This window comes from Phocoena sinus, chromosome 12 (genome assembly GCF_008692025.1).
Source record: "Phocoena sinus isolate mPhoSin1 chromosome 12, mPhoSin1.pri, whole genome shotgun sequence".
In the NCBI taxonomy this organism is placed as follows: domain Eukaryota; kingdom Metazoa; phylum Chordata; class Mammalia; order Artiodactyla; family Phocoenidae; genus Phocoena; species Phocoena sinus.
In genome coordinates this window covers 56,246,017-56,262,151 of record NC_045774.1, presented here as the reverse complement: position 1 = coordinate 56,262,151, position 16,135 = coordinate 56,246,017, and positions in this window count along the sequence as shown.

Here is a 16,135-nt window from a genome sequence, read left to right as displayed (position 1 = left end):
CCATTCTCTCACTTCGTCCCAGATTACCCTTCCCCCTCCCCATGTCCTCAAGTCCATTCTCTTTGTCTGTGTCTTTATTCCAATCCTGCCCCTAGGTTCTTCAGAACCATTTTTTTTTTTTTTTTAGATTCCATATATATGTGTTAGCATACGGTATTTGTTTTTGTCTTTCTGACTTACTTCACTCTGTATGACAGACTCTAGATCCATCCACCTCACTACAAGTAACTCAATTTCGTTTCTTTCTATGGCTGAGTAATATTCCGTTGTATATATGTGCCACATCTTCTATCCATTCATCTCTCGATGGGCACTTAGGTAGCTTCCACGTCCTGGCTATTGTAAATAAAGCTGCAATGAACATTGTGGTGCATGACACTTTTTGAATTATGGTTTTCTCAGGGTATATGCCCAGTAGTGGGATTGCTGGGTCCTATGGTAGTTCTATTTTTAGCTTTTAAAGGAACTTTCATACTGTTTTCCATAGTAGCTCTATCAATGTACATTCCCACCAAAAGTGCAAGAAGGTTCCCTTTTCTCCACACCTTCTCCAGAATTTATTGTTTGTAGACCTTTTTTTTTTTTTTTTTTTTTTTTTTTTGTTTTTTTTTTTGTTTGTAGACCTTTTGATGATGGCCATTCGGACCCGTGTGAGGTGATACCTCATTGTAGTTTTGATTTGCATTTCTCTAATGATTAGTGATGTTGAGCATCCTTTCCTGTGTTTGTTGGCAATCTGTATATCTTCTTTGGAGAAATGTCTATTTAGGTCTTCTGTCCATTTTTGGATTGGGTTATTTGTTTTTTTGATAATGAGCTGCATGAGCCACTTGTAAATTTTGGAAATTAACGCTATGTCAGTTGCTTCATTTGCAAATATTTTCCCCCATTCTGAGGGTTGTCTTTTTGACTTGTTTATGGTTTCCTTTGCTGTGCAAAAGCTTTTAAGTTTCATTAGGTCCCATTTGTTTATTTTTGTTTTTATTTCCATTTCTCTAGGAGGTGGGTCAAAAAGGATCTTGCTGTGATTTATGTCATACAGTGTTCTCCCCATGTTTTCCTCTAAGAGTTTTATAGTATCTTCCCTTACATTTAGGTCTTTAATCCATTTTGAGTTTATTTGTGTGTATGGTGTTAGGGTTGGTTGTTTATCTTCTCAAAGAACCTGCTCTTAGTTTTATTGATCTTTGTTATTGTGTCCTTCATTTCTTTTTTCAGTTTTTTCTGATGTGATTTTTGTGATTTCTTTCCTTCTGCTAACTTTTGGTTTTTTTTTGTTCTTCTTTCTCTAATTGCTGCAGGTGTAAGGTTAGGTGTTTCTTTGAGATTTTTTTTGTTTCTTGAGGTAGGATTGTATTGCTATAAACTTCCCTCTTAGAACTGCTTTTGCTGCATCCCATAGGTTTTGGGCTGTTGTGTTTTCATTGTCATTTTTTTCTAGGTTTTTATATTTCCTCTTTGATTTTTTCAGTGATCTCTTGGCAGTATTGCGGCCTTGGCCGCGCATGCACATGCACGCCCAGGCATTCCCACAGTCTTTTGTCAGACAGTTTTCACTGATTGCATGTTGAGTTATCTTTGTTATTGGTCTTTTAAACATTTTAATTTTGAAATAATTTTAGATATACAGAAGAATTGCAAAGACAGTATAGAGACATCCTATATACTTCTCACTCATCTTCTCCAAATGTCAACATCTTATGACAAACAGTTCATTTATCAAAAGTAAGAGATAAACATTGGTACAAGACTGTTAACTAAACTAACACACTGCATTCAGAATTCCCAAGTCTTTCCTCTGATGTCCCATTTCTGTCCCAGGATACAATCTAGAAGACCATGTTGAGCTTAATCATGATATCTCCTTAGTTTCCTCTAATCTGTGATAGTTTCTCAGGCTTACCTTGTTTTTGTTGACTTTATGATTTTGAACTTCAGTGGCCAAATTTTGTAGAATGTCTCTCATTTGAATTTTCCTAATGTTTTCTTATGATTACACTAGATTATATTTTTTGTAGAAGAATAACACAAATGTGATGTGCCCTTCTCATCATGTCATATCAGAGGGTACGTGTCACCATGACTTATCACTAGTGATGTTAACTTTGATCATTAAATTAACATGATATCTTCCAGGTTTCTCCTCTCTAAAGTTACTATTTTTCACTTTCCATAATTTATCTGTTAGAGCAATTCACTAAGTCCAGCCAGCTTTCAAGGAAAATGTATTTAATGCCTACCTCTAGGAGGAGAGATATTAATGATTTTGTGAATATATGTTAAAATGATCACATCAATTTATATATTTTTGAAAAGATTATATGAAAGTATGCAAATATCTTGTTCCTCCTTAATGTTTGGCTTGCTAATTTAATATTCACGAATGGATCTTACCGGCAGTACTCATTACTGTGGAGTATTAATGGTGATTTTCTATGACCACCTGCCTTCTATAAGTTTTATTGGAATTCTTCTATAATAAAGACTTCCTTTTTCTCTAATTTCTTTATTTTTTCAACGATGTCTCTATTTTATTTTGGTTTCAAAGATGTGTGGATGTTGTTTATTTTATTCTTTGAGTTATAAGAAACATTATTTATTTTGTTGCTCTAACTGGTCCAGTTTTGACCATTAGGAGCTCTTTTGAGGTTGGCTCCTTTGTCCTTTGACATGACACCAATCTTTTTTATTTATTTATCTTTTTGACGAATTTTTTACCTTATGGCACTACAAGAGGCTCCATGCTCATCGTATGCTTTCCTTTTCCTAGCACGAGAATCAGTGATTTTGTCAAGGAATCCTAGTTCTTTTTATTGGAGAATAACTTTTAGAAACAAAGATCTGAGAACTAGATGTGTTCATTACTATTAGGTTGTCACTGGTTATTGCAGACCCTCTCAAGAGAAACAGCTAGAATATGTGTGTGTGTGCATTTATATATATATATATATATGCCTTCAGAGCATTTTCTTCAGAAAATGCCTTCAGCGCATTTTCTAATCTATAAAGAGCAAATTATTTTCTCTTCTGTACAAAATCACACACACATATATATGAATAGATTTTGTACAGAAGAGAAAAATATCTAACATCCCAAACGAAAATTAGAAACAACATCTATGGGAGCCCTTGGCAGAAAGACATTGGCTTTAGGTATTTGGGTAATTAAGTCAAGTGCATAAGCTTGACTCAGAAAGATCTCAAAAGAAATGGTTAAACAGCTGTCCTTCAGTCTTTCCTCTAACATCAAGAATGCCTGAGAATCTGACTCTCCTTAATATTCCTTACTCATGGATAGGAATATATCAGTTTCAAATTAAATGACCATACTACTGAGGTTGTTGTGTAGCCATCTGGTTGTTGAAATTGATTATTTATAACCTAAAATTGATGAGTAGTCATAAATTGATGGGATGTTGCTAAACTAAAGGGTAGGGGCTAGTGATGTCATTGTGAGGGGGTCATGTGACCACCAAAGTAAAAGATCTAAAGGGATGCCAGAGGTGATAATTCCCTAAACAGAAGAGTTTCTTATCCACTTGGCTGCATCTATCTTGATCTGGGTGCCAAGTGAGAGTACGAAGTTCACTATTCTGTTGTGTATATGCTATTGGCTGCCTTCTATGTTTTATTAAAGCTAAATAAACTTGCTTTATTGTGTTGCAGGAGTGTGTTCATCTATTCAAGCCCAAGACTACTGGTGCTGGCAGAGAATAGTGGACATTTCAGCATATATGTCTTTTAATCTCAAAGGTGTTTATAGTAAATTTTAGACAAAATATATATTGAAAAATGCTCCCTTATCTCTAAATCTATTGTCTTTTATTATATACTATAAATTCTAAAATTAATTAAAACTACACATACAATAAAAATAAAGTCCCCAAACTACAAGCGTTTGTTTCAATGCCAATCTGATACACTAATATGGAATTTTATAACATACTTTCAAAGATTAAAATAACTTCTGTCGTACACTTACATCGGAGTTTTATATTGGGGCTTTTTGTGGAATAAAAATATATACTGTTTATAGAAGCATTCATGTGTAAAATATAGTTCAGGAAATATTCTATAAACTTAAACAAGAATATAACTTTCCATTTTAAAATGACTAGTTCCAATTTTTCTACTTTTTGGAATGGTTAAAAGGGCCAAGCATTTTAAAAGACTACAGAAAACAGCATGTTAATTCTTGATTTATTTGTACCATTTTTTTCTCTTTCTATCAGTATGAGTCATAAAAAATAAAAAGTAACATGTAAGTATTTGTATAGCTCTTACTGTATCTCTTCAGGAGTCTAACTGACAGTGGTGCTAGCATCCTAGCAGTTGCCTGGGGTTCTGTCAGAGATTAGTCTGTTGAAGGATAAACTATCTTTAATACATTGCTCTTTCATAATCTCTTAGATTTCTATGATATTACATTATAGTGCAACTCCTACTTCAAAGATCTCAAAGTGCTTCATAGATTTTATATATTTTATCCTCAAACTCCCTCCGAGGTCAAATTGATAAAGAATTATTTCCCTTTTTTTTAGCGATGGGATTACTCTAAACACATAGCAACCACAATGAAGTGTTCAGTGCAAGTAACGCAACCTGCAGTAACAATTATGTGGAGGAATATGCAAAGTAAAATAATCATAACTGGATTTCTAGTTAAAATGAATCTTCCATTTACATTACATCATCATAATTATTAACATAATTGGTAAGAAAACTTTACAAAACCTTCATTATTCAGATATATGCATCTTTTAAAACTAATTCTTTTTTAGTATTTAAAATTTCTTTTTTAATGGAAGTATAGTTGGTTTACAGTTTTGTGTTAGTTTCAGGTGTATGGCAAAGTGATCAGTTTTTCAGATTCTTTTGCATTATAGGTTATTACAAGATATTGAATATAGTTCCCTGTGCTATATAGTAGATCCTTGTTGTTTATCTATTTTATACATAGTAGTATGTATCTGTTAATCCCAACCTCCTAATTTATCCTTTCCTCCAACCTTTCCCCTTTGGTAACCATAAGTTTGTTTTCTATGTCTGTGAGTCTATTTCTGTTTTGTAAATACATTCACTTGTATCATTTTTTTAGATCCCACATATAAGTAATATCATATGATTTTTGTCTTTCTCTGTTTGACTTACTTCGCTTAGTATGATAATCTCTAGGTCTACCCATGTTGCTGCAAATGGCATTATTTCATTCATTTTTATGGCTGAGTAAGACTCCAATGTGTGTGTGTGTGTGTGTGTGTGTGTGTGTGTATATATATATCACATCTTCTTTATCCATTCATCTGTCGATGGACATTTTGGTTGCTTTCATGTCTTGGCTATTGTAAATAGTGCTGCTATGAACATTGAGGTGTGTGTATGTTTTTGAATTAGAGTTTTCATCTTTTCCAGATATATGCCCAGGATTGGGATTGCTGGATCATATGGTAACTCTATTTTTAGTTTTTAAAGTAATCTCCATACTATTCTCCATAGTGGCTGCACAAATTTACATTCCCACCAACAGTGTAGGAGGGCTCACTTTTTCCACAGCCCCCTTCAGTATTTGTTATATTTGTAGTCTTTTTGATGATAGTCATTCTCATCGGTGTGAGGTGATACCGCATTGTAGTTTTGACTCTCATTTCTCTAATAATTAGTAATGTTGAGCATCTTTTCATATGCCTGTTGGCCATCTGTATGTCTTCTTTGGCAAAGGTATATTTAGGTCTTCTGCCCATTTTTTGTTGGGTTGTCTGTTTGATATTGGGCTGTATAAACTGTTTGGCTATTTTGGATAGAAAGCCCAGAAATAAACTCACACACTTATGGTCAATTAATCTATGATAAAGGCAGCAAGAATATACAATGGAGAAAAGACAGTCTCTTCAATAAGTGGTGCTGGGAAAACTGGACAACTACATGTAAAAGAATAAAATAACATTCTCTAACACTATATACAAAAATAAACTCAAAATGGATTAAAGACCTAAATGGAAGACCGGTACTGTAAAACTCCTAGAGGAAAACATAGGCAGAACACTCTTTGACATAAATCACATCAACATTTTTCTGGATCTGTCTCCTAGAGTAATGGAAACAAAAGCAAAAATAAACAAATGAGACCTAATTAAACTTAAAAGCTTTTGCACAAAAAAGGAAACCGTAAGCAAAACAAAAAGACAACCCACGGAATGAGAGAAAATATTTACAAACAATGCGACCAACAAGGGCTTAATTTCTAAACATAAATTTCATATGCACTGGGAAACCAAAATATTCAAGTAACTCGCTTTATTTTTCATCTTTGCTCTACTGCAATGGTTTGGAACCAAATCGGCAACATCTCCAAGGTATGCCTGCGCAGGTAAAATGATTCAATGGTGTTTGAAGTCAGAATGAGGTATTGTTTGGGTCCTAGGGGCCAGGATTGGCTAGGAAAAGGCACTAAGGAACTTTCCTGGGTAAATATGTATCCACGTGTACATATTTAAATGTGCATATGTAAATATTCATTGAGCTGTATACTGAAATTAATACATTTAACTCAGTTTACTGCATGCTTGTTGTATTTCATAGAATGTTTTAGAAAGAATACATCACAAGAACTTCATGTTCATTAAATTAGATTGTATGTGTAATGACCTTTAATACTCCTGTTTCTCACTCCTTTGTATTTTACAAACAAGGACACTAAATCTCAGGTTAAGTAGTCAAGAAGGCATGAAATGAAAGATCTTAGAAATAAGATAATGGCAATGAGACTAGAAGTAAAAGAAGATTTGACAAAACATAGTGACTGGTTATGCGGTCAGAATAAAAACAATTACCCACACAATGTTTTATGTAGATAATGGAGACAAAAGTGATATTAATCAAAAGCAGGATAAACATGTACAGAAGTGGGAAGCTGGAGAATTTATAAATTTGTGTTAAGGCTTGTAGCATTTGTAGTGGTAATAGACTGTTCAATGAGATGTCAAGTGCACAACAGAAACTAAAGGCTCTGAGACAGTAGTCGTGTTATAACTAAAGTGGCTACTTTGGGAGTTAACCGCATATTTGACTATGTGGTTGTCATATATTTTACATTAAATATTTAAATTTTGAAATTTTTAAAAAGTTCAGGTAAACCTAGAAAATGTGAAATACTAGATTTACCTTGAACTTTTTAGGAAAGGTCTGATAGAGGAAGTGAGAGTCTTAAAATATTAGATATAAAAATACATTTGAAAACAGCTTGATAACTAGGTTTAATTTTTATAATTATTATATATTAATTTCTACAAAGTGCATTTAAAATATAAATTTGGCTTACACATTATCTCTTCTTTAATATCTGTTTTTGGTGAATGTATTTGTTTCCTACTGCTGTTTGTAACAAGTTATCATAAACTTAGCTACACAAATTTATTATCTTTATTATTCTTTAGGTCAGAAATCTTACACGGGTCTGTCTCACTCAACTAAAATCAAGGTGTCAGCAGGACTGCATTCCTTTCTGGAAGATCTAGGGGAGAATCCAGTTCCTTTTCTTTTCCAGGTTTTAGAGGGTGCCCACATTCCTTTGGTTCAAAGTCAGCAAAATCTGATGGAGTCTTTCTGACAAAGCATCACTCAAACACGGAAACTTCTGCCTCCCTGTTTCACATTGAAGACCCTTGTAATCACATTGGACCCACTGTGATAATCTCTCCATGTTAAGGTCAGTTGATTAGCACCCTTAATTCTAACCGCTACCTTAATCTTCCTTTGCCATGCAAGGTAACATATTCACAGATTCCAGGGATTAGGATGAGGACATCTTTTAGGGGCCAATAATCTGTCTACCATTCTGGGTACATTAGGTTCCTCCTTGAAATTTTAGTCTAGAATATCAAAGACGTAGCATGTCATAATTCATATACAAAATTTAATTTCACGTTGTCAACTCTAGGTGCTGTCTGTGGCTTTGGTAATTTGTTGGTCATGCTTGTGGAAGACAAACTGCACTATAAAATTTTAATATGTACCACTCTGACTTTTTAACATGAAAATATTTAAACAAATTGAGTAAAAGAATAAAAGATCTTAATATATCTAGCTAGAAATGGTAATTTTGACCTTTATATTTCTTCTTCTGTGTTTACCACTTGTTCATTTAGATTTATCTCTATTTTTCCAATCTCCCTTGTTTCCATAAAACAGTTCACAAATATTGCTAATCATAAAAAAGATGCTATGCGTGTCATAAGAATATAATAATTATGCCAAAGGCCTTAGATTTCTCTATAAAGACCAAAATATATTTGTTTATATACAACTGTATTAATAATGTTTTTAATACTAGATAATTTCATTCAGGTGTCTTTAAGAAAAATATATGTTTCCTAAAGTTCCCTTAAAAGTATTCATTTCTTGAAAACCAGACACTTGCCACTCTGAGCTTTATTTCCAATTTTAGTTAATTGTTACTCAGTTCCAACTTGAAATTGATGAGAGCTTCTCAATAAAAAGCAGTATTGAAGACAAGACAGAAGACAGTTAAATGGGAGAATTCTAAAGTATAGAAAACCCCATAACAAAGAAATACTTTGTCTACATAATTACTCTGGAACTATTATTGCCTGAAGAAGTGCTAAATAACACTAGCGTAGGCAACAGTGAATAGTAGCATGTGGACCTAACTCACAGAACCGGGTACGGTTATATTTGAAAATGATAAGTAAATTCTTATCATAAATTCTTATATTTGAAAATGATAAGTAAATTCTCCAATTTGCTGAGTACACCTCAGTTTCTGGGAAAAATAATTTCATAATTATACATAATTTTTAGCCAGTGTACACTGGTGAGTATATATATGTATGTTAAAGTTGAGGGAACAATTGCATCAAAAACACTGTAATTATAGTGGGGAAAATTTCACTGCTTGATTTCTTTTTTTTAATATGGTTCTCTCCTTTTAAGGTATAAATAAATAACTCAAGGAAATGAAATAAAACCTTAAGTTTTCTACTTTTCAAGTTTTAATATGTCCTACTATTTTAATATTTACCTATTAACTTACTATCAGCACATGATTTGCAATGTCTTTCTCCTTGTTAGTTTACATGTTTTACTTGGGAGTGGATAAAATGGATTTTCCTACACAGCAGAGGATAAAGAATCTGTTTAGGGATACCTGCATATCACTTCTGATCTTTTTCCTCCTCTTTCCCATGCCCAGAGAAGAATATGTGTCCTTGCTGGCCCAAGTGTAGAGGGTTTGAAGTAAGAACTACTACAATATTTGACAGTTCAAATCTCCCTTAATGACATAGATTGTCATCACAGTAGGAAGTAGAACAGTAAACAATGAGGAAATATGTAAACTCAGATTAGAGATTAGCAATTCAAAACCTTAAGAAGATATTTTGTATGTTACATGGAGCACTAAAGATGGCATAATATAGGTAGAATGTAATACTGTTATGGTCATATGATCATCCTAGCTGATGCAACAGGACATCAAAATAAATGAAAAGAATAAAGAATCTGGTTTATTCATAGAGAATATGACTGTGCCTTTAGAAAATCTTAACTAACTAAATAAATAAACAACCAGAAATAACATGGGAATTTAACAAGCCTGCAAAATACCAGGTTATTACACAAAACATATTATTCCTGAATACTAGTAATAAAAATATTGGCAAATGAAATGTCAAACATACCTTTAGCAATACCCTAAACATGAAATATTTAGGGTTAAATTTAATGAAATATGTGTGAGATTTGTACACTGAAATCTATATAGTTTTCCTGAATTATGTGTTTAAGAGTCTAGATAATTACAGAAAAAGAGATACCATATTCATGAATTAGAAGACTGTAATTTTAAGATGCCAGTTCTCCCCAAATGAATCTACAGATTCCGCATAACACCAATAAAAATTCCAACAGGTTTCTCTCTCTTTTTTATTTTTTTAAGAAATTGATCATCTTACTCTAAAATTCATATAGAAAGGCAAAGAACCAAGAATGAGCCAAAAACTATTTTTTACAAAATAACATATTTTGAGGATTCATAATGCTTTATTTGAAGACATGCTATAGAAAGATCCAGCTATCAAGGCAGTGTGGTATTGACATAAGGGGAATCATGTATATGTACGGAATAGATTGGAGCATATAGAAATGTGAGAGTAGACTTCTCTAGCTTATTCTCCATCTTAAGAGAAACCATTTAGTCTTTCACCATTAAGCATGTTGGTAGGTTTTATATACTAATCTTTAATGAGATTCAGGAAGTTCGCTTTTATTCCTAGTTGTTAAAATTTTATTATGAATGAGTATTAAACTAGTCAAAAAATTTTTTATGTATTTATATGAGCATCTAATTCTTCTCTTTTATTTTTTTAATATGGTGAATTACAGTTTTTTTTTTTTTTTTAAGTTAACCCAAACTTGCTTTCCTTAAATAAACCCACTTGGTCATGACATACTGTCCATTTACATATGGTTGCATTTGATTTGCTAATATTTTGTTTTTGATTTTTTTGTTGAGGTTTATGAAAGTTACTGTTCCGTAGCTTTCTTTTCTTGTGAACTTTTGTCTGGTCAGAGTGATACTGGCCTCATAATATGAGCTGGGAAGTGATCCACCTTTCTCCAATTTCTGACAGAGTTTGTGTAGATAATTTTACACATTTATTTTTTTCTTAAATACATTTATTTTTGATGAAATTTTTATCAGGGAATCCATCTGTGCCTGAAATTTCCTCTGTGGAAAGTTTTTAAATTATAAATTTATTTTATTTAATAGATATAAGACGACTCAGATTTCTATCCCTTACTTTTGTTTGGTAGTATGTACATATCAAGTAATTTATTTCATCTTTGCCAGAGGTCAAAATTTTTTTTTCTCTAAGTGTTCAGATATAAATATTTTAGGCTTTGTGGGCCAAGACAACATCAAGGTAATTAAGTAGATACTTCCATACAAAAAAGAAATTTTAAATATGATAATAGATTATAATTTTTTGTAATATACATCTACTACACTTTGTAACACAAGTTGACTAACAAGAAGAATTAAAGTCTTTCCTGGGGGATTACATTTCACTTAATTGGAGTGAAACACTATAGAGTTATAACTGTTTTACAGCAATTTGTAGTGTGCAGAAGAGCAGTGATGATGAGAGCATATATTCAACTTTGCCGTTATAGCATGAAAGCAGCCATAGACAATATACAAATGAATGTGTGGCTGTGTTCCAATGAAACTTTAATTATGGGCACTGAAATTTGAATTTCATGTAATTTTCATGTGTCAAAATATGATTCTTCTATTGATTATTTTTCAATCATTTAAAATTAGCCCTTAAGCTATACAAAAATAGGCTGTAGGCAGATTTGGCCTATCGCCTGTAGTTTACCGACCTCTGTTGTAGGCTGCCAAAATTATTGACATAAATGTGTTCTTAATATTGCTTTATCGGGATTTTAGCATCTGTAGGTTCTCCTGTGATGGTGCACTTTTCTTTCTTGATATCAGCAATGTATTTTCCTGTGTTTTATCCATCCAAAAGAATCCTCTGAATAAATCTTGCAATTACAGATTAATTCTAGTAGAATACAATTTATCAAATTTTTCATCAATATTTTAAAGCAAAATAAATGCAGTTTTTTGATTTTCAAAGTGTGATGGTTAATTTTATGTGTCACCTTGACTGGGCGAGGAGATGCCCAGATAGTTGGTAAAACACTGTTAAATTATTTCTGGATGTGTCTGTGAGGGTGTTTGTGGAAGGTTAGCATTTGATTCAATAGACTGAAGAGATCTGCCCTTACCAATGTGGACCTACAAGATCCAATCCACTGGGGACCTGAATACAACAGAAAGAAAAAGGAAGCGTGAATTTTCTCTCTCATTTCTTGAACAGAGATGTCCATCTTTTCTGCCTTCAGTTATCAGAGCTCTTGGTTCTCAGGGCTTCAGCCTCAGGCTATGAATTACACCACTGGTTCCCCTAGTTTTCAGGCAATTGGACTTGAATTGACTTGTATCACCAGCTTTTCTCTGTCTCCAACTTGCAGACAGCAGATTGTGGGAATTCATGGCCTCGATATCTACATGAACTAATTCCTATAATAAATCTCCTCATATATGTGTGTGTGTATTTATATATACCCAAATATATCTTACTGATTCTTTGTCTCTCTGTAGAACCCCAATATACCAAGTTTTGTTTGGGGATAAATATTTTCAGTAATTGAATATTATTCAATAATTGAATATTAAATAAGACACACATTTTCAAAGTTATTTCTTTCCATGGGCAGAAGCCTCTAAGAATTATAGAATATATCCATAGGAAAAGATTGCAGCAATGCAAGTGCCAGGAGGTAGGGTCATGTGCTATAGCAGCAGAGGATTGAATGAAGAGATGGAAGCAGATCTAAGGATTATTTTAGAGGTAAAATCATATGCATAAAAGCAGGTCTCTAATGCTTAAAATTAAAAAGAACATGTGGAGTTGATGGCAAAATTTAGGAAGGCATATAAAAACTTGAAATGAAATTATCATTCAATTAAAGAACACATTGGTGAGATGTAGAATTTGTTTCATCTAGAAAACAGGAGGAAAAACTCCACTAAATTTTTTTTATATTCTGGGATAGAAGAATCAAGTTGACATTTTAAATCAAGTTCTTCTGGATAAAACTAAATTGATAGCATTACTTAAGCTAATCATGTTCATTAGTCTTTTAAACTTGATGTGGTATTGAAACTTGTGAACATTTCTAAACATTTAAAAACCTAGAGACATATTTATTTGAGAACAATTTAATGTTATATTTTAATACAAATAATTATGCTCCCCAGGGGAATAGAATTTCTTAATTATTTTATTATAAACTTTTTAAAGCTTAATTTCCTCCAAATAAGTACAGAAATATATTTTAATTAAATAGTTCATTAATCTTTATAAAGGTTATTGTTTTTAGTCCATGACCTTCACACTATATTATATATACTTTGAGATTAGCTAGTTTTTCCCACAGGTAGGAGATGTCAGGGATAGATTTCCATTTTAGGGATTAAGCATGTGAAACACTACATGGCTGATTACGTTATCTAAACCAGGATATTACCTCAGAATTTAAAACTTTGAACTTTTATGCATGTGCTCTAGCCACTAATTGTTTCCTTCTATTTTGCCTTGTTCTATCTTCTTATGACCTTAAAAGTAAATTCCAACAAGTTACTTATTTCTAGTTTGATTTAATATACCATATGCAGTACAGGGATTATGTACCTACATTTCTAATCCTACGTTGAAGGTCTTGATTTTCATTTTTACTTGTGTTCACTGCATTCTGATTCTCAAGAGATAAAGATACACATTCTTTTTTTCCTGCAACTGATTATAGAGTGCTGTGTCATATATTGCCAGGATTGCTTAGTAATAACATTCATCATGTTACTTTCCTAAAATCTGAAAAAAAAATCTGAATTCCAAAAGATATCTCTTTGCACATGGTTTGGGCAATGGGTTGTGGATTTGTGAAAACAAATCTATAGCCTCTGTACAGAGTGTAGACCTTGATTCCCTGCTGAGAGTTTCTCTGTCAAAATGACCTGTGTTCCATCTGCTTTTTCTATACCTCTTAAAGTATCTCACTCTCATGACTCAATTCCTTATTTTAATATTTTATTCTCCCTACCTTTCATCAAACAGTAATAATGTTCCCAAGGGATCACATATCTGGTAATTTTTTTCAGAGGAGACCTTTCTATGATCTACCATTGTTTATTCATCATCACAGTTCCCCCAATTTTTATTGTTTTTACATTTTAATGGTGAAACCATCCTGTTATACTAGCCTCTGCTGGGTTCTTCATGCACTCATTCATGAGCTCCTCTGAGGAAATGAGCTATGACTTGAAGGAAGAGTAGGAATCAAGATGAAGGTAGCATATGCAGCTGAATATTTCAGGATGATTGAAAAATATTTGTACAGTTCCTGAGAAAATACTTATCTTAGTAGCTTGGTTAAAAGTGAAAGAATGTTAACATGATTGAAACATAGGGGCTAAGGGTGGGCATCAGCAAGATACAGACAATATCATCCAGGGAAGTAGTATAGAGTTAAGAAAGGAAAAATAGAACGTTATACAGAGAAACAAGTACTGAGGGTGTAGTAAGAGAAAAAGAAGCTTATTTTAAAAATTAAAAAGTAGCTGGAGAAATGGCCTGAAAATCAGGGTTTTGTAACTGGAGTAAATCGAAGTAAAAACATCAAGGCAATTAAAACTATCAAAAGCTAGAATGTGGTCTGATGACACAATATAAAAGTACTAATTAACACCAATTGCATTAACCATAAGTAGGTAACTATTTCAATGAGAAAGTGGTTGGATAAGGAAAGGAAGAAAGTGAAGTATTTGAGGACTTCATTAGGAGTGTGGAAGTAGAAAAGTCAAGGAAAGATCATTTCTGAAGGGGACCAGAGAGACAGGCTGGCACTTACAGTATGGTACAGGGTAGAGGAAGAATCTGTTTTTTCACAAAATTTGCAAGAAGGTTTGTGTTTAAATGTTGATGTGAAGAACCAGTAAAAGTGAGAGGGTGAAAATGAGAGATTTGGCATAATATGTCAGATTTTTGGAGTGAAGTGGAGGCTGACATAGATGGTAGCCTTGATCTCAAGCACAAGTGGAGGGAGGTACATTTCATCTATTATATATGAAAGAAGGATGGGTGGACAGATGGATGGAAGGATGGCAATAAGTTTCCGAAAGAGTACAGAGGAATGAATGATGACGTGCTTGATAGAGGCTATCTTCTCTGTCAGGAAGGGGCCGTCTATCCAGAGTGAGTAGAAAAGTAGTGGATAAAGGGATTTGGGTAAGTGAACACATTTTGAAAGAGCCTTGAAGGATAATGAGAGATGGACTTACTGGAAAAACAGAAAGATTGCCTGGTAGCTCTAAAGGGCCGTGAAGATGAGAGACTAGGAATTTTGGGTGCTAATAATACATTATATATTCAATGATATTTTTTCTCTGGTCAAGTTCAGCTTGGTAAAGGGGTGAAAATGGCATATATTTTGGTTACTCTGGACTTGAAATTTTATATATTGCAGTTGTGGGTATAGACAGGGCCTTGGTTGTGGAGAATAGCCTATATAGGAAAAGAAGAATATACAACAGGGTTTATAGACTGAGAGAAAGGAAAGGAGTTAGAACCTGGATGTTTGATAAGATTAAAAAACAACTACAGAGTGAACAATTGGTAAGAATTAAATGAACAGTATTATTGTCAGATATTAATTTTGATTTTAAGATTTACAAATAAAAGATTCACTCAAAAATATTTATTGAGCAACTCCTGTATAAGAGAAATTGTCCTTACCATTGTGGAAATGAAGGTGGGACAAGTTTTACCCTCTTATGAAGCTGAGATTCTAGCCAAGTGGATAATATCAAAATAAAAGAATAATGTGGTCTGATAGTCTGCACTGCAGAGGTGACAGGGTAGAAGAAAACACTTCCCACCTCCCTCAGCCAGGGCAGTTGTTTAACAATGCAACACAGACAGCCTCAGGCATTTCGGTGTGTGCTGTCCAACTGGGAGAGTCAATCATCAGCTTACAACACAGCAAGGTATTTCTATGCTGAACAGGATGAGAATTAATCCCTACCTTCACCACAGCATAGGTCAGACCCGGGATCCTGACCCCGGCTCAGAACTAAGATCAGAAAGCTGCAGGGTCACAAAGATACACAGAAAAGCCACTCTAAAGCTAACTGGTAATAAGTGGACAAGCTATTACAAAGAAAGTGTTAGAAGCAGTCAATCTGCTTTCAATTTGATTGATTGAAACTCTATTTTTAGTGAATACTGAGGATGTCTATTAACAAAGACTGATAATATGGGTCTTATACATGGGAGGGATATCCTAATATAAAATTGCATGTGATAAAAATCATCAAAGAAAGGACATAAGACAAAGAACAAAACTTAGAAAAGATGTGAATATGATCAGAATAAAGACATTTTCCCTTGGTACGCCATATTTAGGATTTTTGATAATTCCTTATTGAGAAGATAATTATAAATTATTATTAGAATGCAAAAGTTTTGGATTTGTTTGTGCTTATATT